The sequence below is a fragment of the Giraffa tippelskirchi genome, chromosome 1 (genome assembly GCF_054371585.1).
Source record: "Giraffa tippelskirchi isolate mGirTip1 chromosome 1, T2T-mGirTip1v1.2.pri, whole genome shotgun sequence".
NCBI lineage: Eukaryota > Metazoa > Chordata > Mammalia > Artiodactyla > Giraffidae > Giraffa > Giraffa tippelskirchi.
The window spans coordinates 81,658,740-81,685,000 of record NC_137275.1 but is presented as its reverse complement, the minus strand read 5'-3'; the positions used below and the strand labels follow the sequence as shown (position 1 = coordinate 81,685,000).

Below are 26,261 nucleotides of genomic sequence, written 5' to 3'. Positions count from 1 at the left end.
AGATAGAGCTCCCCTTAAAAGCCCAGTGTGACAAGGCTAAACCTGACTCATGCCAGAGGAGAATCTGCAAAGATGCTAATTGCAAAATACCCTGTGCTACAGGTTGCCACAGAACAGCCGTTTTATTACAACAGGCTCTAGTTAAGATAATAAACAATTAAATGTGAAACTTGTAGGAATCTTTTGGACATCAGTTACACTGTGCAACCTAAATTCAGCTTAAAGATAGATGAAATCATATTTGCAGAACATGATGTCAAAGTATTTCAATTAAACTTTTTAAACCTGATGATGATTTTTCTTTAATTTTTATCTTTATTGTTCCTAAAACCCATCCACATTTTCAAGGTAAAAGTAACATTTCCAGACAGGGTAAAAGTTTGAAACTCCTAAGGAAATCCTGAGCTGTTGAGCCTCTCCTCTTATCTGCCCCTGACTAGATAGGATTTAACACACATGGACAATAGAGTCAATGAGGCTGTACTTTTCTGTGAATGATGTATTTTTTATCTTGTAATTGTTTGATACCATGTTTATTAACAAACAGAAGTAAGTCATCTATATGCTCACCACTGAAATGTTTGCAATTAAAATCCTCATAAATTCAAAGGTTTTAATTAACATGAAATCTCACTTTTAATCTATTTGAAATTAAAGGAAAACAGATGAGCACTTTTATAAGGCCAATGGTAGATTTTACATTAATTAATAAATCCTAATAAAAGGGGAGTCAATGATTATAGTAGCAGTCATTAATGTCACTGTGACAGAATTTCACATTCCATGTGTAATAGTTGTTCCTCCAGGAGCATTTATGAATTTATCTCAAATGTGTCACCTCCACTGCATCAATAGCATATAAAATATTTTTTAATAAGTGACAAGAAATGTTAAAAAGCGCAACATATTTAAAGAATATTTAAATTCCTCCAGTAATAATTACACACTTTCACCAAATGTTAAATAAAGAAAGCTGTTAAAGAATGAATATGTTCTACATAAATAATATCAGATCTCATTATATGATTAATGGCAGTGTTTTTTTTTTTCCATAGCTCTAAGATTTGGCAATTAAAAGTGATGAATAAGAGAAGTTGGTAAAAAAATTAAGAGTTATATATAACTCAGAGGAGGATTTTTCCCATTGGTCTATTTATCTTCCTTGGAGAAAAAGGAAAATGTCAGTACCATATATTCTGCAAAATAATGATAATCAAGCAAAGTCCCTCATTAATGTTGTAATATGTGAGTTTATGTCAGAACAGTTCAGAGCCCTGAGCAGACAATAGTATTTTGTTCTCCTCGCTCTCATCATAATTCTGAAGTATCATTAAATAAAAATTCAGGGCAAATTATCATGAAGGAAGACTTGATTGAAAATTAGAGGTAAAGTGAAGGTGTTCCTAATTCCCCTCAAATAATGATGGTATAAAGAAAGGAAAGACATTATGAGTTAGTTTTTAGTAGCAACTAATTGGAGCCACCATCTTCTGCTGGATGAGCAGAGTTATCTGAGTCATCAGGCCCACAATACCCAACACTTATCCCTGGAGTTTATGACCAAGGTCTAGAAGATAATGATAAAAGGTGTCATTACACAAAACTGTAAAGGTTTCCAAACATTTTAACAAGCTGAACTTGACCTGGGATGAGATAAGAAATAAAAATCCATGTATAATTTGTTGTCAAAATTTACTATGGCCTAGTGTCTCAACTAGTACAGAACTAGTACAGAGGTCAAAAGCTGTAAAGTGATTTCTGCTCAGTACTTGGAGTTGTTTTGTAAAATCATAAACCCCATTCAAAATAAAAATCATAAATCCAATATCTGTTTCTGAAAAATCAAAGCTATCAAGAAGCCCAAGTCAGGTCTGTTTGCATTTCCTCCAAAAATTATTATTTACGCTTTTTAGGAAAAATTTTTTGTTCAGAAGATTTTCATTCTCAGATACTTAAAAAGCCATATTTCATATTTTTGTTCTATAAATAAATATATATATTTATCTTTAGTAGCTTTAACTTTAATAGCAATAAAGTATCCATTAAACATAAGTAAAAATAAACTTTATATATATTTAATAGTGAAATAATGGCTTCTTTCCTCTGAAAAGTCTTTTGTAAAATATTAATTTCTTAACTGTATCATCTCATAATGTTTTCTATATTAATGCCTTCTAACAACACTTCCCTCTAACAACTTTGGTAGACTATTACCTTTTCCTAATATCACTATGTGATAACATAATTAGCACATTTATTTCCTTTGACTTTGCTTCTTTGAAGATCTGAGCCACTGAATTAAGGTTTAAAGAAACAAAGGATATTGGCAAAACTCCAGGACACTGCTGCCCCCTAGAAGAAAGTCTGAGCAGCACAACTTTCTGACCATTACAGACAAATCTTGAGAAAAAGAGTCTGAGATCTCACACCCCATTTTAACAACCTAGTGTTGGCTGCATTGCTGGTTTTCTGTGCCCTCTTCTTATCTAAGCTTGGGCACAGGGTTACCTATCACACGCTCAACTTAGATCATAATACATTCCATGGCATGGCTCTGTCCAGAGATCCCTGTGAATATGTACAGTCATAAAAACAAAAATTTTCTCAGCTCAATAATATTTTTTAAAATAATGAAGATGAAATTTGAAGCTATAAAATGCATTAGTTTGAAATTTAAGGAACTACTATAAACATTGCCCAGGTTTATGATAAGCTTGCATATCTTTGCTGGGGATTCAGTTTCCTCATTTGATTCTTACAAAGACATCAAGGCAATTTCTTATCCTACTCAATTTCTATGTGAGGAAACCGAAGCCTGGAGAGTTTAGGTGAAAGGCAATAATTACAAAGTTAGTAAAAAGTATAATATTCATTCTTTACTTACTCAGCACACATAATGAAGTGCTTTCCTTTTATATGTCCTTTTTCTGTACTAAGCAATAGAAATAAAATGATGATACACAGTAAGATTTCCTTCTACTTAATCCAGTTTATATGGAGGTGTTATGCTATGAGCTCTCCCAGATTTTCTGGCATTGCACATAGAAAAGGACACATCATCACTGAATGACAGAGGAAGCGACGCATGAACAGCTGTTATAAAGGCAATAAAACTAATATATTGCATTCTGGGTAATGGTTACAATGACAGTTTGTCTTTATTAGGATCAACGATGAACAAATTAAAAATAGAGTACTGTCAAACAGTAACACAAAACAGAACGCTCTAATTTTGTAAAGTTGTGTTATCTCCTTTAATTTGGTAATACAGCAGAGCTGAAAGGCACACTGGGAAATGTGAAAATCAGGATCTCATAATTATGCAATACGTTATGAATGTGAATGCAGTTTCTCCAAGCAACCTAAGACAATGCTGTAGATGTTTTATGGAGCTTCTCATGCGTGAGAATCTCTCTGTTCCCACGGACCCACTGTGCATCTAGATTCTAAGATATTTCCATAGTACCCAGTACTGTATGTCTAAAAGGCTACCATTAGAGAAGATTCAGATAGTTTTTAAATGAGACGTCTAATAAACATCATCCACATTGCTAAATGAAGATAGTGTGTAAGAAGAGTTTTTAAATGCAGACATGTTAAGCACTCATCGAAAGTATCATATTCAGAAAGCAAGATTGCTGGAGGACTGTCAGAGGAATTTAACAAGCTTCTGTCAGGGCTACCAGCTCTTCCATTCTCTTAGGCTATGAGCACCACATTAAAATTTATGATGAATCTCTTCAAAAACTCTTAATTTCTATCTGCCTTCATCTATCCCTCTTCTACCTTATTTCCTGATAAATTACTCTAGATTTTGCATTACAACTTTTTAAGGGATTTCCCATATTTTATAGAATGTTTCCAATTCAAATGGAAAATTATGTGGAATGCATAATATCCCCATTGGTTTAAGGAGAAGCAGACTCAACAAAGTTAATAAGTCCAGCAAACTTTAGGTCTCAAATCATACATCTCATTCATGGAGATCCAGGCTCATTTGATCCAGTGCTCGTTGCCTTCACATACTACACTGCTCCTCCCACCCTAGCTGTTTATCTTCTGATGAAGTTTTACATCTATCAGAACTTCCTTCCCACTAATCTTAGTGGAAGAAGAGTTTTCTTCTTATCTAGAAATCTAACCCCTGAGCCCCTGCTACAGAACCTACTCCAGCCTCATAATGAGACACTGCCCTTACTTGTCTACTCCCCACCCTGCCCCTTCACCAGATAATCATCAATTTTTGTCTTCTCCTTTGGAATTCTTTCATGCTCATATTTCCTCAACTATGAAAGAAGATACCCAAGTCTCCATTGCCTCTTTTAGATCTCATCCTATATTATTCCTTTTATCTAGTCAAGCTCCACAAACATGCAGCCTATACCCACAGTCTCCATTTACTTTCCTCTAATTGCTTCCATATGCTTCTGCAATCTGTGTCGTCAACAATGAGCTGAAATTTCTCACATCAAGGACTTGGCTAAATTTAATGACAACTTCAGTATCATTCTCTGGAACTCTCTACCACATAGCTTAAGTGTTTCTCCATGGATATTCCCTTACCCTAACTTGAAAAAACATGTTCTTATGCTGCTTATACTGCAGACTTCATTTCCTGATATGTCAACCTTGACCCAAAAAGTAAATGTAGGTCTAAAGTTTAATATCATATGCTCTTTTTCTTGCCAGTTAAATGATTATCCACAGAGTTGTATGTGATTTATTGGTTTAATTCTCACTAGTCGAGTACTGCCAATTATATTTTCAACATTAACTTTCCTTCATTCTTTCTAATATACCAGAGGAAAAAAATGTATCTGAAAACCCTGTAATTATTTAAATTCAAAAAATTCTAAAATGAAAGAGTTCTTACCTTTTACCCATTCGAATAAAAATATCTTCCTTTTCAATTTTCTTGTCTTCATTAAAGTGCTGTTGCTGGTTTATAAATTTATCACATACTTTGACTATTTTGTCTTTTAAAAAATTCTGTCCTATAAATGCAGAAAAGTGCAAATATAAAACATTTAATCATCTCAAGATAATTGCTGTCTAATTTTGATTTACTTTTTTATTATTTTCTATTTCTGATATAATCAGGATCACACTGTGCATTTTATATCTCGAGATTTTTTCTTAGTACCATAGTGTAATTATTTTAAAAATAATCAAAAACTATTTAAAAGACAATTTCAGTGGCTGCCAAAAAAATCCCCATCATATGGATGCACCATGACTAACTAAAGTGTTCCCCTAAGACCGAACACTTGTGTTATTACTGAGCTCATTCTATTTTCTTGGCACTGTGTATTAACGAAAGTACTGCTTTTAAAATTTAGGTCATAAAATTTTTAACACAAAAATGTAAGATATTCAATGAATTAATCTCTTTTGTTATAGTTTCACTCTTTGCACACAATAGTGAGTTTATTATTACTTATTATTTAGTCTTTGAGTAAGTAACTACTTATTTTATTATTTAGAGTTGGAGACATCTGGAAGCTACCAGACAATACAGAGAGGTGATATTCCAATTTTATTTTGTCTACTCCATTCTTCCACAGTGACAGATTTAGTAGTCTATATTTTTATTATTTGGGGATGCTGACTTCATATCTATCTATATATCTATATGTATAGCTACATCTCTGTAAGCTGAAAATTTTATTTCTAAACTCTTCAGCTTTATTATCACTTGGTTGATTCTTATGTGAACACTTCCCAGTTTTAATTAGAGCAAAATATACTTACCTTCTTGATAGAACAACCCCTAATCATTACACATTTTTTTCAAAATCCATTAAGATTTTATAGCCTATATACTATTTCATATGAAGATTAGGTTAATTGTATTAAATTAAAATAATTTGTATTTGAATAGAATTCCATAAACATTTAAAATGAATAGGAGAGTGCTCTATCTTTACAATATTTAGTTTTGCCATTTAAGTCTATGTATCTCTCAACTTAGAATTTAACACACTGATATCATGTGGTTTTCCTTATGAATATCCTACCCATTGTGTGTAAAGTTGTTTCTCACCTTGGGTGATGGTATTTTTAATAGACAATTATTTATTGACTTCTTAGTATGTTCCAGGCACTTTGCTAAGTGTATTGCAAACAATATTTTACTTCACTGTCACAACAATCCTGTGACATAGATAAGATTGCCTCACTTAATTTAACTGAAAAGAAAACTTAGACTTTAACAGTAAATATTTTCAGGAACCAAAATGCAATAAGTGATAGAAACTGGACTCAAATCCAGATTGTCTAGCTCCAAAGTTTCTAATGGTTTTGTCAAAAATTATGATGATAACTCCGAGATGGAAATAGATGTTTAGTTAAGGAAACAATCTAAATTCAACTTTTACTATGTTTTTAACAAATACATTACTTAAAATTTTTTAAATATCTTTTCCTATTATTTGAAATAGTAACATAACATCTTTTTATTTGACTTATTGGTATATTGTCATTCAGGGCCACCCCTGTGGTGTGTGGGACCCCAGAAAAATATACTTTTGCAGATCTCCAAAATGCACTACAAAATTCTTGGGTCCATGCAGGATAGTGATTTATCAATGATGATTTAGAATAATGGGTAGAAAAGAGGTAATTACATATTTATTGTCTAATCAGAGCTTGTGAAGATTCTCGATAGAGTTAAAAAGGCACAGTCTATCCTTGTTCATATCCAAGAATCATCTCTTCCTGTTCTTTATTGCCAAGTGCATCATTTCTAGCTAATTCCTTATATGCTTCTTCAAGAAAGAGGTGGCACCTGTTGTTAATCACAAAGCAGTGGTTCTCCAGAATCAGTTTGTATTGAAATAATATAGATCTTCCTGGTCCTATGGTTCCCTAATACCATTTAATTAATTCTGGTTACATCATTACTTCTGATGCTGGAGCATATATCCTGCAAACTACCAACATAAACACTAGCTTCTCAAAAGTTGTTACTGTACTTTATTGGTGATTACCACAAATACAAGTCTTACCCAAAGTATGCAGGTAAAAGTAAATGATGATTTATTTCTGATGCTGCTGCTGCTAAGTCACTTCAGTCGTGTCTGACTCTGTGCAACCCTATGGACAGATGCCCACCAGGTCCTCTGTCCACGGGATTCTCTAGGCAAGAATACTGGAATGGGTTGTCATTTCTTTCTCCAGATTTATTTCTAGTCATGCTCAATTTACTTTTAGGATATTTATGGCATAAATATAGAACAACACATCTTTCAACCATGTCCTCTCTTGAGGCTGTTATCACTGAATTTCTAGAATGTGATTTCTTTCCATGTAGATTACATTCCTGTCACCTACTCATTGCCATAAGCAAGAGGGGCCATGGAAGGAATGAGATGAGCCATTGTATTCATGCAAAGAATGGCTGTGCTGCCTGTGGCACAGCTTAAGACCAACCACGGAGAACACAATGTTACAACGTCAACTCAAAGCAAAAGAGGAAATCTGTAAGAAGGTCTGATGGCATTGTAGAGCAACTGTCACAAAGTCCAAGGAAGAGATAGGAGCAGCTGCCCCAGGAAGGCTGCCTGACAGGTGGAGTGGAGATTCCAGAGTGGGTGAGTGACTAGATACAAGTGATGACTAGTTCTAGGAAAGAATGCCTGTTTCTATCCTTACCACTTTTGGATGCTGTAGACTGGAGGTAGCACCATGGTCATAACACTGATGTATAAGAGCCAATGCCCGCTCAATGCCAAACCCAAGGATTGGTGCTGAACTATGGATAGACAAAAGCTGTGAATTTGTCCTGTGTCCCATGTGAGTGAGAGTCACACAAAATCAGTGTGTCAGTAAAATTCTGACAGCCCAGTCTTGTTTGGTTCACATCACACCAGTCAGCAGGAGTGGTCTACTTGCCAGGTCACTCAGATGGCTCTGATGCCCAGGAACAGGGACCAGGGATGACCTCATAGACAGATGATCTATAGTTCCTCTGGAAATCTGATCAACCTCATGGATGGGTCAGAGGGCACCCAAGAGACTATATGGATGGATGGATAGATAGATATGCCATATATGAGATATATATACATACACACATATATATCACATACACATACACACAAACATACATATAAATATCTTGTTTCATTTTATATATATATATATGAAAGTCACTCACTTGTGTCCGACTCTTTGAAACCCCATGGACTCTACATTCTATGGAATTCTCCAGGCCAGACTACTGGAGTGGGTAGCTTTTCCCTTTTGCAGGGGATCTTCCCAACCCGGGGATCAAACCCAGGTCTCCCGCATTGCAGGCAGATTCTTTACCAGCTGAGCCACAGTTCTTATGTATATTATATTTATATTATATTTATAGATTTCCTAATTATCAACTCTCTTTGAATAACCTAATTTTCACAAAAATCTCTTTTCTGTTAGAGAAATTTCTTTTTTGGAAGAAATTTATCCTTGCACAGATCTGGATTCCACAGTTAAGTTTCCTAATGACTAGTCCATTTTTGTTCTTGATAGATTTCATCCACTTAAGGTATATTTATTTTTTACCACCTATGTGTCATAAAATAATCATCAACTTTTATTGAGCACTTAGCATGTAATGCTCATTGTCTAAACTTTATCATAGGTTAGCCAGTTTAATTTTGCAGCAAACTTTTTATTATTATTTATATAATAGTATTATTATATAATAATAGTATTATTATATACTATTATATAATAGTAATATTACTATTATTATAAACCATATTTGTCATGGTTAAAATGAAATTATTGAAGATGTTTATCACACATAATAGAGCTTGTAAACAGTGTAACCAGATAGTGAAACCAATTTAGTCTGAGGCCAGAATTCTGGAACCACTCTTAACCACTGTACACTGCAGAGATAATAACACTAAAAGCGATAGGATCTCTGCCCTCAGGGAGCTTAAATTCTTATCCAAGCCTGAGAGGCCCAATCAAATTATACTGTTTTCCTGCCTGGATTCTAAATAAATTGGCATATAAAACAAAGGATTCCAAAATGGAGGCTGAAAACTTCATCATCATTTTTATAAAGTTTCCATTGGAAGATACCTCAATTTGAAAGTAAATTTGGTCTCCCAACCCAGGAATAAGCAGACTTACCTCCTCAGAAACAGGCAATGCTGGACCCAGAGGCTGGGGTCACGGGATGGGAAGAGCAGAGAGGAAGTTCTGCTGCCTGTGGGATGTTCATTCCCAAGAGGAAGAGAGAGGAACTGAGTCTAGTCTAATTTGTATTTCCCAATTTTGCCATCTAGATAAGTCACTTCATTCTTCCAGGTGAGGTGACTGAAAACCCAGAGGAGTTCCATTCAATTCCAAACACCAATTCTCTTCCTCTCCTTTCTCTCTTATCCTAACTGCTCCTTCTTGGCCACCCTCCTGTTGATTTATTTTTTGCAACTGGGAGATTATGCATCTGCTCCTTTTGTTACATTGTTTCTCTTTTCTTTTGTTTCCTCATTCAATGACTGGATTCTTTCAGTGTGGGCAGGTAATGCTGCTGATGACCTCTGTGAGTTGTGCATGTGGGAGTAGAAGAAATACATTAACACTTGGAAATATTATTCTTCTAATATTTTGTACCTGAAAGACACAAAAGAGTGAATCAAATAATTTTTGAGAAAAATAAAATGAATTCAAATATTAGTCATGAAATGAGCTTATAGAGCATAATAGCTTTTACATGTTTTTTTATTTAAAAATATAAAGGAAGAAAGGATACCTTTTATAATATTAACAAAATAAATAAACCAGCTTGGAAAATTTTTAGTGAGAAGTATTCTTATATGTAGAATCCTAAAATTCCAACAAAAGAACCCCAAAACTATGAAAACTGGAAATATATATCTGGTTTATGGGTAATCACAAACATTATTTTGGCTATGTCAGTTCTTCTAAATTTAATAAATGTTATCTAAAACAAAATAACATGACTTTCTTGGGGGGTTAAGAAGGTAGATAAGGAAATAGAAGTAAAGCTTAAAAATCAAACTAAAAAATTAAACAAAGGAAAATTTCCAGATATGTCTTGAGAGAGATTATTAATGAGGGATTATCCCTGATCTACATTTTAAATATTTAAAAATGACAAGTAACTAAAGTGTTTGGTTTTTATGGACTGAAAGATCAATTATTGATAGGGTGAAAAAAAATCGATGTCTCATATATATATTTACATCTATACATATATACTTGGAGATTTAGTACATGAAAGACATAAAAGACTCTTTGTAAAGAAATAAGGATACTGCAACACGGTGTTGTGCAAATGACTATACATTACAGCAAAGAAGAGTTAAATTAAAAAATGAATGTGTCCACTGAACATGCTGTTATATAAAAACTTCAGAGTGATACAAATATTTAATTACCAAAAATAATAATATAAAAATTCTAGAAGCAACTGTGATAAGTGAGGAAAGAAAGTTGACATAAAACCTAAAAATAACAAAGAAGGTGGAAAACTAATACACTTTACCAAATAATTATTTTAAGTTCAGGAAAACTATGGTGAGGTAAAAAATTGCAAAGTATGTGCAATACATGGGATTTAACGGGCTAATTAGAATACAAAGAACAAGTTAAAAACAAGACAAATAATGAAAGGGAATATAGCAAAGGATTCATGCATAAGCAATACATATAAAAAGAAAGTGATAAGAAACATTTTAAAAATTGGCTTTCCTGGTTATCCAAGTGACAGAGAGCAGATAGTGGGGCTTCTCAGCTTCTGTAACCTTGTGAGCCCACTCCTATAATAAATCTCATTGTTTTGATATCCATATCTATCCTAATGGCTCTTTCTCTCTAGAAAACCCTAATATCTTTGTATATAGAAACCTTTGTTCTCTCAAGTAGAAGGCTCATCAGCAACCCAGGCTTCTTTTAGGTTTCTGCTTCCCCCTCCTTAGAATGTAGCCCTTGTTTTTATACTCCAAGGCGGCTGCTAGATCCCTGGTCATCACATCTACTTTTCAAGGAACAGTATGGAGGGAGAGGAAGAAAGAACAAAAAATAGGTAAAGGGCACATGCCGTGCACCGTCTAAGGAATTTTCCTTGAAATTACATACTTTGCTGCTTACATTCATTGGCCCTTAATTAATGACAAGGCTATATTTAATGAATAGCAGGAAGCTGGAAAATAGTCTTTTCATTAGGTACATAAAATACAGGATGCAATTAGTAAAGAAGAAGAGGAGAATGGATTTTGGAATATGTAACTATTATTTTTTCACCAAATAAAATTAAATTAACACCAAAGACTACTCTGTTACAAAGGCTAAAATTTCATTATCCCAATTATGTTCAGTCACTTTTCTAATATACCATATCAGAGAATTTGCAAGAGACTGAAAAAAGACAATAAGAAATTCTGATAATAAAAGCTCAAACAAATTTGAGAACAAAGTAAAATATCTTGCTCTCAATTTTAGCTAAAGAATATGAAAGTACTTTAAGAGAATTTAAGAAATGGAGTAAGTATTAAAAATGTATTTAGGTTTAGCCTCATCAGAATGCAGTAACTTTTACAGAATTAAGATCTGTGAAGCAGGGACTTCCCCAGTGGTCCAGTGTTTGGGACTTTGCCTCCCAATGCAAGGTGGGGGAGGGGATGTGTGGGTTCCATCCCTAGTTGAGAAGCTAGGATCCCACACTTTCGGAACTGAAGTTGCTATTGAAGGTTTTGAAGTCTGGGCCCCTGGGGTTGGGAAGGAACAGTTCCACAAGCTTGTGCTTCTACTGAGTTAGCCATTTCTCCATTTTTGACATCCATAAAGTTTGGGAGAATACTCTATTAGAGCAAGGGGAAAATCTGCAGGCTGAGTTATAAAGACCAAATCACCTTGAATCACACCCAGTAATGACTGAGTGGTTTCCAACTGCTCCTCTAGATTTTCTTTTGTGGTTCTGAATTCAGAATAGAATCTGGGCAGTGGACATAATGCTACTTACCTGGACCTCTGCCTAATAACTTGAATCTAGAGATTCCTGGGGCTTTCTGGCACATAAAGAGCTTACCCACCTTTGAGATTTGAGAAAGCATAGTTCCTGCCTCTGATGTTCAAGAGACCCATAACCAGACAGACTCTCTTTCTCAGAGGCAACCTCTCCTCACCTGTACGGGCTCAGGAAAAGCTCTGCTTGCCAACATCTTGAAGCCTGAAGCCATCTACATCAGGAAGACACAGCAGTTCTGTGAGGCTCATGCTTTGTCTCATTCTCTAATCTTTCTCAAGCCTGCACCTTCACTGAGGTTCCTGTAGCCTCAGTTCTACTTGCCAGCCTACCTGTGTCTGCTCACTAGCCAACATCCAAGCACCACTTTGCAAGATCACATGACTGGGTGAAAACATTTTGTACAGGCAACAGAAATTGAAATCCAACTGCACAACTGGAAAAACCCAAGTCAAAATATTCCGTTTGTCCATAACCAAAGGCATGGCCATACCAAAAACCTTGTTTCTTCATTTATACTTACTTCTATTTTGCTTTCTAAAATTTTGCTCCATATAACTTCTTTCTTAAAAGGAAGTCTAGCCTAAGAAGGAAATGATGGATTTTGTAAGGGAGTCTAACAAGTCAAAGTATGAAAATGTATCAGATGGAAGTTAACGTCATTTTTATTGGTAGAAGATGTAGTTTCATGAGAAAAGTAAGTGGGTTTGCAGATTGTACTCCACAATTAGTCAGACTTACTCACCAACACACTAGCAATGCTGTGAAGTTTCCCTAGGGAGGAACAGGGTTGTAGGCAGCCCATTCCCAAGGGAGGAAATAAACTGAACAAGATCCTTGGGTTATATTTTCCAAATTTACAAATCAAAGATTCCTTTCATCTCCCATAAGGGAGAATGAGTAAAGGAGCATTCCAAGCGCTGAATCACAGGTCGGGAATGTCATATTTCTTTAATTCTCTATAGTCAGAAGAACACATCAGAAATAAAGATTCCTGCCCTTCACCCAGTAATTTTATTTGTCCAAATATTAAATAATCAATAAAGTTATTTACTTAAAATTCCAGAGAGCTAATATAAAGTTTAATAAAGGACTTGATCTATTTCTCCATCCATATTTCTCAATGGGGACAATATTTGCATTTTGAGAGGGACAATATTTCAGTGTGCAAAACTGATCTCACATTGTGGATCATTTAACATCCTGGTCCTTGAACACCAAAAAACAGCAGTCCTCAGTGCATCACTCACTAGTACAATAAAAAATGTTTCTACATGTTCTTAAATATTTTCTAAGTGGTGACATCTCCCCCACCTGCACCCCACCTGCTACAGGTGATGTATAAAAATTCTCAGAGTAGAAGACTCCCCTATGAGTCTCAAATATGAGTAAAAATTGAATTACTGGAGAAAAGTAATTATTTTCAAAGCAGAGGAAACATGTTAGATGCCCCTGAGGCCCAGAGAAGCACAGGCATACCAAAGAACTCAAAGAATACCTCTGAGCTTGGAGTTGAGAGTGTGGGAAGTACTGGCAAAGAAGGCTGGTGATACATGCAGGGACCCATGTCTTTATTGGGTCTTCATTAGTGTAAAATACCTGCAGTCGTTTAATAAGGGAATGGCATGTTGAGATTTTTGTTTTAAAGTCATTTTATTGTATAATTTTCATTCACAATAAGTTCATTTTAAGTTAATACTCACTGTTTGCACTAACTTGAGCACCTTTCTAATTCACAAGAATTTTTTCTTTTGTGTATATATATGACTTTTTGTTTAGTTGTTGAAGGGATTTTCTTTTGCACAAAGAATAAAAGCATTTTATATAAAATTATATAAAATTACCATGCCTTCATTCCTCATTGATTTTCACACCATGTTATTGCACATGAGATGTAAATAAATCCAATTGTTCCATAACACATACTGCATAAGAACCTCGTTCTCACACTGCTTAGTCTTTAAAATTTCAGGAGAGAAAGCTTGATAGATCTGCTGATGAAGGAGTTCAGTCAATTAACAAACAGTAAAGTAATAAAGACGTGTCCTAATGGTGCATTTCTACAATCCCATCCTACAGATAGGTCCTTTTCATAAAAGATCTTAAGTGCTGACAAAAAGAGAAAAAAGAAATCACAGAAGACATAATTACTCCAAACACTATGATGAAATAGACTGGACATTTTACCTTTCTTCATTTAAACACTTAATGGTAAAAAATCCATTTTATTTTTAAGACAAGAGAAGGTGATTAACCAAGTAACAATATACAACTTTATACACTATGCATGGAAAAGTCCTACTTAATGTTGCTTGTAGAAGTAAGTCATTATGTTCAATGGAGGGACTATAATTTCAGTATACCTGGTATACTATAACTAGTTCAAGGTTACTTTTTTTCCCTCTATTTAAGTAAACTCATTCTAATTATCCATAATACCCTTATACTTTCAGAGTCATCCTTTTACTCCTAAGTGATGAATTAGAATAAAGAATTTCCCAAAATGTACAAAGCTGTTTTCAAATAAATACCTGACATAGCCTTCAGTGTTCATTATATCAGTTTCTAGGAAACCAAACACATAATTTTGCAGTAAATTTAGGGTCTAAGCTTAAAGTATTTTAATTCTCAACATATGCTTTCTACATAGTAATTATAGAGCATGTAAAAACATAACAAAACATGCACTTTGGATTTCTTATTTTAAGATGGTTTTATATTGTAAAGGAAATATCTAAAACTGCATCATGCTAAATAGATGGCTGAAACCACCAGCAAATGAGATTCATGGAGAATATAAGCAATTATTTTGTGTGAGGAATGCTTCAATGCAATTCCATACACTGTTTTCCTAAGAATGCTGAAAATATAACATATTCAACAGTTTGTTCACTCAATAATATTAATTGAGAGGATCTGTATGGAAGCAGATGTAACCAGAGAGAGATTCTAGACTGCAAAGTCTTTGGATTTTATTTGTAATAAACTAGGGCTACTAGAAAATTTCAGGAGAGCGACCACAGAGCAAATGCTATGAAGCAATTATCCTTCATTAAAAAATAAATTTCAAAAGAACTTCATCTTAAGTATATTTAAATTATTACATATAGTGAACTGTAAATATAAAAGGCAAATTAATAACAATTGAAAGACAATTAATCATAGTATTTATATATTTTAATTTTGTGCTAAAAACATGCTGAGAACTATACTCTGTTACTATTTAACAGAGGAAATTAGACAAAAATATTTTTTAAATCTTTTTTTTTTCAGTAAGAGTAACAAACACCATAACCTTGATTTGTGACAGCTACATTTTAAGAAGGATGGATTTTTAAATAAGTGCTCCCCACAATACTTAATTAAAACTACCATTTGAACACTTTCTATGTGCCAAGAACTATTCCATGAACAAGGACTTTACAGTTTAGAAAAAGAATAAAAAAATGATTATTCAGATGCAACGTAAAAAGACTTTAAAAGAGGTGCTCATCAGAGCATGTGGGAGCTTAATATTTTGACTGGTTTTGTCATGGGAGAACCTTCTCCAAGATTCAGGCTGATTTTTCAAAAAAACAAAACTGTATTTATCCAAATACAGTACATGTGTTTGTGTGTATGGGTGTTAAGAAGGGTAAGAAGGATTGGGAGAGAGAAAGTCAGTGGAGGTGAGAAAGGAAAAGTGTCCTAGAGTGAACACTGTACACAAAGACATGGAGGACGGTAACTATATAATGTAACATTTACTTATGGCAATAGAGGTTCAAGAACTGAGTGTCAGGAAAACAGGCAAAAGTTGCAAATTATATGTGAAGAAACTTCTATTATATACCAGGGAATTTGGAATATTCTAATCTTAAATGATTTGATGGGCGATTTAGTACTGAAAGGTCTTCTCTGGTAGCTCAGCTGGTAAAGAATCCACCTGCAATTCAGGAGACCCCAGTTCAATTCCTGGGTTCGGAAGATCTCCTGGAGAAGGGATATGCTACCCACTCCAGTATTCTTGGGCTTCCCTGGTGGCTCAGATGATAAAGAATCCACCTGCAAATGGAAGACCTAGGTTTGATCCCTGCGTTGGAAAGCTCTTCTGGAGGAGGGCTTGGCAACCCACTCCAGTATTCTTGCCCGGAGAATCCTCATGGACAGAGGAGCCTGGTGGGCTACAGTATATGGGGTCACAAAGAGTTGGACATAGCTAAGCAACTATGCATAGCAGCAGCATGGTACTAAGTCAAAGCGACATGATAATATTTGCACTTTGGGGAGCTTATTTTGGTCTTATAGGACAGCCAAGAAGGTGAAAGATCGGTTAGAATGTTCAATCAGACACATAAGAAACAGTATAGATTTAATTAAGACAGCTTGGTAAAAGGGATAGAAAATGATGGACACTGCTGAGAACTGTCAAAGAGACAAAACTGACAAGACAATGTGCCAGAATGAGTGGTGGTGGGGGCAGGAGATGTCAAACTGGACATCTAGATTCCCAACTTATTCACTAGGTGTGTGGTGGTGTCATTAACTGAGATAGGAAACAAGAAGGGCAGAAGAAGTTTTAAGCTATAAGGTCAGAAAAATTAAGGATTTGATTTTAGATATGTTAAATCTGAAGTGCTGTGAAGCAGTTAGGTTGTTTGGTGTGCTTCATGTCTCAGGATAAAGATCTGAGCCGGAAATACAGATTTGAGTTTTAAAACTGTGGGCATGTCAATGACTTGAGCAGGAAATATAAACAAGGGTTTAACAGCATAGGCATTGACACTATAAGAAAGATTAGATCACTTACTAAAAGTATGTTCCATAAGCAAGAGAAGAAGATTGAGGCTAAAAACCTGAAATAGTGGGTTAACCAGTTAAGGGCAGGAAGGGGAAGAGGAATCCTGAAGAAAAGACAAAAAACAAAATGAGGGATGAAAAATGTTGAAGAATATGTTGCTTTACAAACTAAAGAAGATAGTATCAAAAAAAGGGAGAAGGATGGACACAGTCACATGCTATAGAGAGGACAGGCAGGACAGGGTCAATTTTTCTTAAGGGAGAATCTGGTATTTATAATTCCATCTTCTCTTATAGTTTTGTTCTATCTCACAGAATGCCTAGGACATTATGTATCATCATCACTTTGAATGATAAGTATAGTATAGCCTGCATCATTTTAAGGCAAGTATTTTTAAACACCTTAATGATATATACTTTGCATATGTGGCATAAATGTATTAAAATAATTTCTGACCTTTAAACCTGCATATATATAGTTATGTAATATTATAAACTATAATATCATATAAATATAATATATATATTAGTTCTGACCCTTGAGTGAAGTGAAGTGAAGTCACTCAGTCATGTCCAACTCTTTGCAACCCCACGGACTGTAATTTACCAGGCTCCTCTGTCCATGAGATTTTCCAGGCAAGAGTACTGGAATGGGTTGCCATTTCTTTCTCCAGGGGATCTTCCCTTGAACCTGGAAAAATATACACAGTCTATCCATGATGGGGTGGGCTAGTTACAATAAATGTTTGTTAGTACATGATTCTCCTCATTGCTATACTGAGTATGATTTTTCATATTTACTCCTTATATTAATCTATGTGAGTATTTTTTAATTTTATGGTACAAATATGGTAATTTTAGAAACTTAATATTCCCTATTTACTTATTAAATAAACATTAACTACAAATTGCCATTTTTTGGTCAGACTTCCCTGCAGATAATCAGGTAGTTCTGACTTAGTAAACTCACTTGATAATATAAAATAGAATGTCAGCTAATATGCTTAGTGAAAACTTCATTAGCATTTTAAACTAAATATTTGCATTTTGCTTTTTAAAAGATATTTAAACCTGCAGGGGTTATTCCTAAAAGTATTGTTAGTAGGATTGCAAGTGACTATTTCCTTTTTGATCTTATTTGGTTCTCAATACTGTTACTTTAGATTTGGGTGAAGGAGCTACAGAAGACATTTTAAGATGGGGTTGCAATCAAGGTTTGTAACTTCTCATATTCAAAGGGACTGGTTACAAGAGCAAAACAGGCTGGGTGTAACATAACAGGCTCTGGATGAAACCAGTGTACCAGGAACTTATGTCCAGCTGAAGAAGAGGGAGCTACTCTTTAAATGCAGGCAACGTTTGTTTTCTGCATGCTATGCTTTAAAACTAATGTACATGAAATACAGTCACTAATGGTTACCCCTGAGAATAGGAGTATAATTCATGTTCATATATACTGCCAAATATTAGACATGGGGTTTTTGTCTTTAACATCAACTTCTATCTTCTGTACTTATGTCATGCTTGGTTTTTCTCATGGATTTTGGCATTTGGTATTTTAATTAAATAATGCCTTTCTTCATTCTGTTCTAACATGAAAGAAAGTGACTATGTAATTGTAGGTTTCCATTTTATTTTCATTGTTTAGATTACCACTTCATTCTAATTGTATATCTTGCAGAAAGAATTACAGGAATAGGTCTGAAATGGTTATAATTATAGTGGCATTTAGGCTAAATAGTGGAGAACATATTTTCCAAGTTTAAAAGCACATTCAGTTCTCCAGAGATTGGAGATACAGGGTATTGGACTGAAATGGGTGTCACGCTCTCTGGTTTGCTATTGTTATTACCATATGTTTCCTCAAAAAATTTAAAAGGACCAAATTAGATATATTCCTGAAAGAAAACATTTTACACATAAATTTAAAACATTCTAAATATGCAAAGACAAAATTTGGAATATAGGTAGCCTTTAAGACATGCATGTCTGATTTCAAAATGCCTGATACTTATTCTGAGCTCATTTCTATAAAGGGTCCTTATAAAGGCTGTGGGTGAAGGATAAAGAATGAGAAAGTACTTGTCTACTTCAGTCAGTCTACTGCTGAGCCTAATTGTGAAGCAATGGGGAAAGGTCTGTTTTTTAGTTCCCAGGATGGGGTGTGTTATTGTCTACTGGTGATATTTAAGTCCCTTTCTGAGACTGGAGTTAAGAATGAGAATTTGTTTCATTAGAAAATGATGCATTTAGGGATTTCTTCCCTAGAGCATTTCAAAGTTCAATGTTTAATGTGTGAACGGGGATTCTTTTCCTTACCTTCCACCATAAAGCATAGGGAACATGTCCTTGGATTTTTCCCACTTTCTTTTTCATTCCACCCTTCTTTGCTCTGTATCATCTGGCTTTTTCTAGACTGTCTCAACTCTAGGTATTGGAGAATTTCACTCAAACTTGTCTGACTCAAGCCTCTGTCCATTTCAAAATTTTCAAAGGCAATCATATTCATGCTTAGGACATTAGCGGGTAGATGGAATTGACAATCTAACAAGCCCAGGCTACTCCAAACCCAGCAAGCTGCAGAGGTCTATTATCTATCCTCCTTTCTCCCAGCCTCCCAGTCATGAGGACTTGCCAGAGAAGTGGGTTTCTTTCCTATTCACTGATCTTCTGCTGCAATAAGACCCATTCTATGAAGCTTAGGCTTTTTGGCTATGGTTTTTACAACCTAACTTTGTCCAAGTTTTTCCATAGGGATTATTTCCTGTATATATAGCCAATGCCTGTGGGTCTGGTTTGAACAGGAGTAGAGTTCCTGGAATAAAAAAAGGTTCTGGCTTCCTGATTCTTCAGAATGAGACACTGTTGTTAGGAGTCCCATATTCCAACTTCCAAGATTGAAGGCCATGGTTAATAACATAACCCTGGATGATCCCTAGTCCACTCTGCTTTATTAGCCATTATTTGAACTGGTAGCACCCTCCCACCTTTGCCAGTCCTCTAGGTGAGGTGGCCCTCCACCACTGACCCATGCACACTCCTAGTTTGTTGCCTACATGTGTACAAGGATATATTCCCTGGTGCCTCAGATTGCAAAGAATCTGCCTGCTATGCAGGAGACCCAGGTTTAATCTCTCAATTGGGATGATCCCTGGGAGAAGGGAATGGCAATCCACTCCAGTATTGTGGCCTGGAGAGTTCCATGAACAGAAGGGCCTGGAAGGCTTATAGTTCATGGGTTTGCAAAGAGTCAGACAGGTCTGAGTGACTGACACTTTCACTGGCTATGCCATTGTCAGCCACTGGAGTTTTTAATAAGAGATTAGGAACTGGCTAAAAGAGCAAACTAACAGGACACACAAACATGGTTACTCCATTGAAAGCCTGAAGCTGTACCTACTAAAAATACACATCATTTAAGATTCTGAACTCTTAATATAAAAGTAAAATAATGCCCTCCTTCAAAATTTATCTCCATCTTCCCTCATTTCAGCCCCTAGAGAATTCCTCACAATCTTCTTCCATCAAAAATACGAAGACTTTTCATTTCTTCACACTTTAGCACATATCATCATTGTTTTTCTCCTATCACCAAGTTCTACTCCATAAACATTGGGCATGATGTAGTCTAGAATCTTCTCCAGAGGGTTTACCTTTTAAAAATAGGCTTGAGCCCAGAGAAATTGATTGGTCAACTTAGATGATTACTATCCAAATTACTAACCACATTCTATTCATCTATGCTCAGTTTTCTTATGGCAGCACATTTACAAACTCACTATGAACAGAACTGAAGAGAATACTGCTTTATATTAGAGAAAATATAAATAAAATAAAGGTTAATGAATTCCTTAGAAATACCTATCTATGTGTCTATCTACATTTATATATCACTATATCTCCATTTATATGTATGCATGTATTTTTGTATCTACACTCATATAGATAAAGATATATTTCAAAAAATTGGGAAGAATATGTATTAACAGTTACTGCTTATTAGCAGAAATAACAATCTTATCCATCAGGTGATCACTGCCAAACTCACAATCCAAAGGACCATGCAAAATAATAAGTTATTGATCACAGGTTAGAATCTGGACTAAATTCAACTAGAAAGGGTGCCTATAAGCAATTTCTCCCTTGGTCTCTATTCCGCTTTCTTTGGCAACTCCTCTGCTCTGGCTTCTGTGCCATAATTCCATACTGCTGCAATCCCTTGAAATCAAGGCTAGAGTGATAAATTTACGGTGCCAACCTGATGCAACAGTGGATTCCTACATTCTTCAAGCTGGAGCAAACACAAGGTTTTCTCAGCTGGCACAGCACTAAAGAATCTGCCTGCAATAGAGGAGACACGGGTTCGATCCTTGGGTGAGGAAGGTCCTCTGGAGAAGGAAATGGCAGCCCACACTAGTATTCTTGCCTGGGAAATCCCATGGACAGGGGAGACTGGAGGACTACAGTCCTTGGGGTCACAAAAGAATGGGACATGATTTGAGCACAGGGAAACTAATATACCAAAAACAAAACAAAACATCCCAACACAACAAAAGAAAAAGCACCACCAAAAACAATGACAACAGAGCTTCTCTTTCATTCATGTTGGTCACTTGTCTCTGGTACCATCACATTAACTTGATAACTTATTGTTCTAAAAGGCTTCTTAAGTGGATAGAGGGGACAGAATATGGAAAAAAGAGTGAATAAGACAGTAGGGCAGAGGACTCTCCAGTTATGTTTCTCTCTCTCGTCATTCTCTCTTTCTCTATGTTTACATGTAAATAATACAGTGAGAAAGCATGAAATACAAGTAACATTAAAGTTGCATTTTATGTTTGTCTTTCACTGTCCTTTTCTATTCAGTGGTGGTAGTCTTGCCCTTCCTTCTGATGACAATTAGTGTGTGTTAAATTACCTTTTGCCTCACAGATCATCATATAGTCACGGTTAGTCAAGAATAGGGTCGTAATTTGGAAATTATAATGCCCATGATATGAATAAAAATTTTACCTTAGTTTACCATTACTCTACCTTTCAGGCTATCTGTTGTTAGTCAGTATGGTATCTCTGTGAAATCAGTAAAAAATACCCTTTTCTCTTAGCATACCAGAATCCCCTGCCAGGGCTTGGCCAATGGAACCCTGGCTCAATTTCAGCTTCATCTCACCCACCCAGTAGATTTAGAGTACGCTATGATCAAACCTCTGCACAGTTATATAATCACATAGCTGAGCCCTGCGTCCTTCCCACAGTGAGAAGATGGAGGCAGAGTGCTTTTGCTATGCACTCTCTTCCTAGTCTCCTCTTCCCTCAACAAACTAGCAGCTGTTTCTCTTAAAGGTCAAAAATATGGAGGAAGGAAAAACAGTAAAGGGTAAAACAGTTATTTATTTGGGCAACTCTGCACTCCAACCACAATAATGGCTAAAGATGGCTCATCTTCTTGTGAGGTTTCCAGGGGCCTTAATAGGTTCCATGCTGAGCCCCTTTCTCCTGAAGTTCATTTAATCTTACCAGATGTTTTCTATTCTGTGTGGCCATTTGAATGCCAGGGCACGCTACGTCTCCACCTTTTTTCTGCTGAGGTCTTCTTGTCCCTCCATGAAGCCCTGCTAGGCGGGACACACGATGGTCCTCCCATGCTGCTTCTTCCTGGTGGCTCTCTCTTGTCACCCAGAAAAATACATGCATCTATTGCCTAGACAAACTGTAGGATTTCAGACCACCAGATCCCAATGAAGCAGCACCCTCCTCACTTAGCTACAACACACTTACTTTTCTTGCCCTCTAAATTTCCCAGGCAAAAGTCAGATCCCAATCTACAGTCCATTTCAACTTTCAGAGTCAGGATTCATGCTCCAAACCTCTTTGTCTGCCAACTTCAAGCAATACATTTCAAAGTTCTCTAAGCACCCCTTTCTGAATCTTTCTAGCTAGCCTTAGCACTAGAAGATAACTAAACCTTCATCCTCTCACCCAAAAATGCACGAGATATAGTGGGAAAGCACAGAAGTGCAACCACTGTCTCCAAATAAATCTCTTCATAGATCACTTCACAAATAATTCTTTTGTGATAATGATCTTTTAGATTTTCCAGATGGATATAGGATTCAAAAGCATGAAGCTCTTGAAGGCCTTTGAAATTCTATACAAGTTACTTTGTCTCTTTAAGTTGGCCCCTCAAACTGGTGCTGCTGTCAAAAATGAGGCAAAAAATGTCCCATTTTTACCTACCTGTTAAATATACATGGCATATGTGTCATTCAAGAAATAAAAAATAACTCCCAAAGCTCAGTGGCTTAAAGAAACAAAGGTTTCCACCTGTTCCTGTTGTGTGATCATCAGTCAGGGCTCTAGTCTGCACTGACATCGTCTTCACTCTGTTGACTGACAGTCCAATCACTACCAAGAACATTGAGAGCTTCAGGGGCAGAGGGAACATTGAACATGGCACTGCATATACTAGTCTTATTATCCTGCAAAAGAAAGTGATGTGGATGCACTTGAGTTGAACAGGTAGAGAAGCATAATTCTCCTGCATGGAGGACACAGGTGAGAATTTTGTTTTAAACTGTCTCAGCACTTTAGCCACTCTAGTTTTGAAGGGAAACTAAAGAGGAGTTCAGTCACTGGTTGTGACAGAATATATCTAGTTATATGACAGAATATATCTCAGTTCAGTTCAGTTCAGTTGCTCAGTCGTGTCCGACTCTTTGCGACCCCATGAATTGCAGCACGCCAGGCCTCTCTGTCCATCACCAACTCCCAGAGTCTACCCAAACCCAAGTCCATCGAGTCAGTGATGCCATCCACCTTCTCCTCCTGCCCCCAATCCTACCCAGCATTAGGGTCTTTTCCAATGAGTCAACCCTTTGCATGAGGTGGCCAAAGTATTGGAGTTTCAGCTTCAACATCAGACCTTCCAATGAACACCCAGGATTGATCTCTTTTAGGATGGATTGATTGGATCTCCTTGCAGTCCAAGGGACTCTCAAGAGTCTTCTCCAACACCACAGTTCAAAAGCATCAATTCTTCGGCGCTCAGCTTTCTTCACAGTCCAACTCTCACATCCATACATGACCACTGGAAAAACCATAGCCTTGACTAGACGGAATTTTGTTGGCAAAGTAATGTCTCTGCTTTTAAATATGCTATCTAGGTTGGCCATAATCTTCCTTCCAAGGAGTAAGAGTCTTTTAATTTCATGGCTGCAGTCACCATCAGCAGTGATTCTGGAGCCCCCCAAAATAAAGTCTGACACTGTTTCCACTGTTTCCCCATCTATTTCCCATGAAGTGATGGGACCAGATGCCATGATCTTAGTTTTCTGAACGTTGAGCTTTAAGTCAACTTTTTCACTCTCCTCTTTCACTTTCATCAAGAGGCTCTTTAGTTCTTCTTCACTTTCTGCCATAAGGGTGGTGTCATCTGCATATCTGAGGTTATTGATATTTCTCCCGGCAATCTTGATTCCAACTTGTGTTTCTTCCAGCCCAGCGTTTCTCATGATGTACTCTGCATATAAGTTAAATAAGCAGGGTGACAATATACAGCCTTGACGTACTGCTTTTCCTATTTGGAACCAGTCTGTTGTTCCATGTCCAGTTCTAACTGTTGCTTCCTGACCTTCATACAGGTTTCTCAAGAGACAGGTCAGATGGTCTGGTATTCCCATCTCTTTCAGAATTTTCCACAGTTTATTGTGATCCACACAGTCAAAGGCTTTGGCATAGTCAATAGAATATATCTAGTCCCCGGTCAAATCACAGAATAGCAAATGGTCATATACGAATCAGGAAAGAAAACTTCATTCATCAATACTGTCTTGGATCTTACATATCTGATGGAGTGGATATTTTAAGTTCCTTTTGCAAAATTTTCCTTGCTTTTATACATTATAAATATACTTATTTCAATGATGGTGCTGTCTGAGTACCTAATAAGGTCAGGAAAAAACATATGGGCTAGAGGAAAAAAATAAGGTTAGGGAAAAATGTATAGGCCAGTGGGAAAAAAAAATTATTACACACCTACTATGAGAAAGACATGATCATAGTCACTTTACAAAGTTAGCATGGTTAATTCTTTCAAAAAATCTTGTGAGATAGCAGTTACCATCCTGTTTACATATTAAGAAACTGAGGTTCATAGAGATTAGATGATTGCTAAAGATTGATCATTAAGACAGAGCTAGAATTCAAGTATTTGGTCCTCCCATTAGACTACCAATGGTTGTTTTCCTGGGCTATACTTTCTTTTTTGATATCCTAATATTGTCCTGAGAAGACTCTTGAGAGTCTCTTGGATGGCAAGGAGATCAAACTAGTCAATCCTAAAGGAAATCAACCCTGAATATTCATTGGAAGGACTGATACTGAAATTGAAGCTCCAATATTTTGGCTACCTGATGTGAAGAGTCAACTCATTGGAAAACACCCTCATGCCGGGAAAGACTGAAGGCAGGAGGAGAAGGGGGTGACAGAGGATGAGATGGTTGGATGGCATCACTGACTCTAGTGGACCTGAGTTTGAGCAAGCTCCGGTAGATGGGGAAGGACAGGGAAGCCTGGCATGCTGCAGTTCATGGGGTCGCAAAGAGTCGGACACAACTGAGTGACTGAACAAGAAGAACAATATTGTTCCTAAAGGATTCTTTAGACTGCACTTCCTAATCAGGATTCAGCAAATCAACTTATATATGGCAGGGGGATTTCTGTTTTGGTGGGAGTGGTTGTTTTGTTTTAAACATGGCCGTCTACTTTATTAACCTGCTGATGAGCATTCTACTATTCAAAAAACTACTTGTTTCAATTTGGAATATACAGAGCCATCATACACACTATTTTTTAAGAGAAGAATTATTGAATAGAAGTGGGTAGGAGGCTAGGAAACAAGATCTAGCTGGCTAAACCTGCTTTCCTTCATATGCTTCCTTTGAGAGCCATAGGCCTAGGTGAAGAATAAAATCATGAAATTTTAGAATTAGAAGGGAACTTGAGCTCATATGGTAAAATCTCCATATTTAATAGGTAAGATAATGAAAAATTAAGTTCAAAGACCATTAGTGGTTAGGGTAGTTATCCTGTTATCCGTGTTCTATAAATTATATTTTTGAATGACTGAGTGAATTAATGTTTGTGTGAATCCTCAAGAATTCACTGCAGCAAGTAGATTTTGAATGTTCATCATTTTATCTCTAGCATGGAGTCCTTTGGCACACAATTAATGCTCCATAAATATTTATCTAATAAGTCAATAGAAATGTGATTATCATAGAAACAGGCATAAATCCAGAGTAACTGGAAGCCAATGCCTTGCTCGATGTGCCAATGCAATCGCTCCCTCTAAACATTGTGCCTAACTGGTCAAACCCCAAAGAGTACATTTTTATGAAAGTGAATGAATGTCCTAATAAATATTAATAAATGAATGGATACGTGTTCCTAGAAAATATTTTTGACAAGAAAGGATACTTATCAACCTCACATATAG

The 26,261-nt window shown here is 36.1% G+C and overlaps 2 long non-coding RNA genes across 2 annotated transcripts in view; one reads left to right on the top strand and one right to left on the bottom strand.

The window, feature by feature from the left end:
* LOC145547075 (uncharacterized) overlaps positions 1-289 on the top strand; it is a 2,390-nt gene extending 2,101 nt beyond the window's left edge. The window contains exon 2 of the long non-coding RNA XR_014083518.1: positions 1-289. This exon is cut by the window's left edge and continues 202 nt beyond it. This is a non-coding gene — a long non-coding RNA (uncharacterized LOC145547075).
* The window catches only part of LOC145547077 (uncharacterized), a 234,254-nt gene that overhangs the window by 55,227 nt on the left and 152,766 nt on the right, over positions 1-26,261 (bottom strand). The window contains exons 3-4 of the long non-coding RNA XR_014083519.1: positions 9,130-9,612; positions 4,874-4,994 (exon numbers count right to left, since the gene is read on the bottom strand). This is a non-coding gene — a long non-coding RNA (uncharacterized LOC145547077). The remainder of the gene's footprint in view (positions 1-4,873; positions 4,995-9,129; positions 9,613-26,261) is intronic.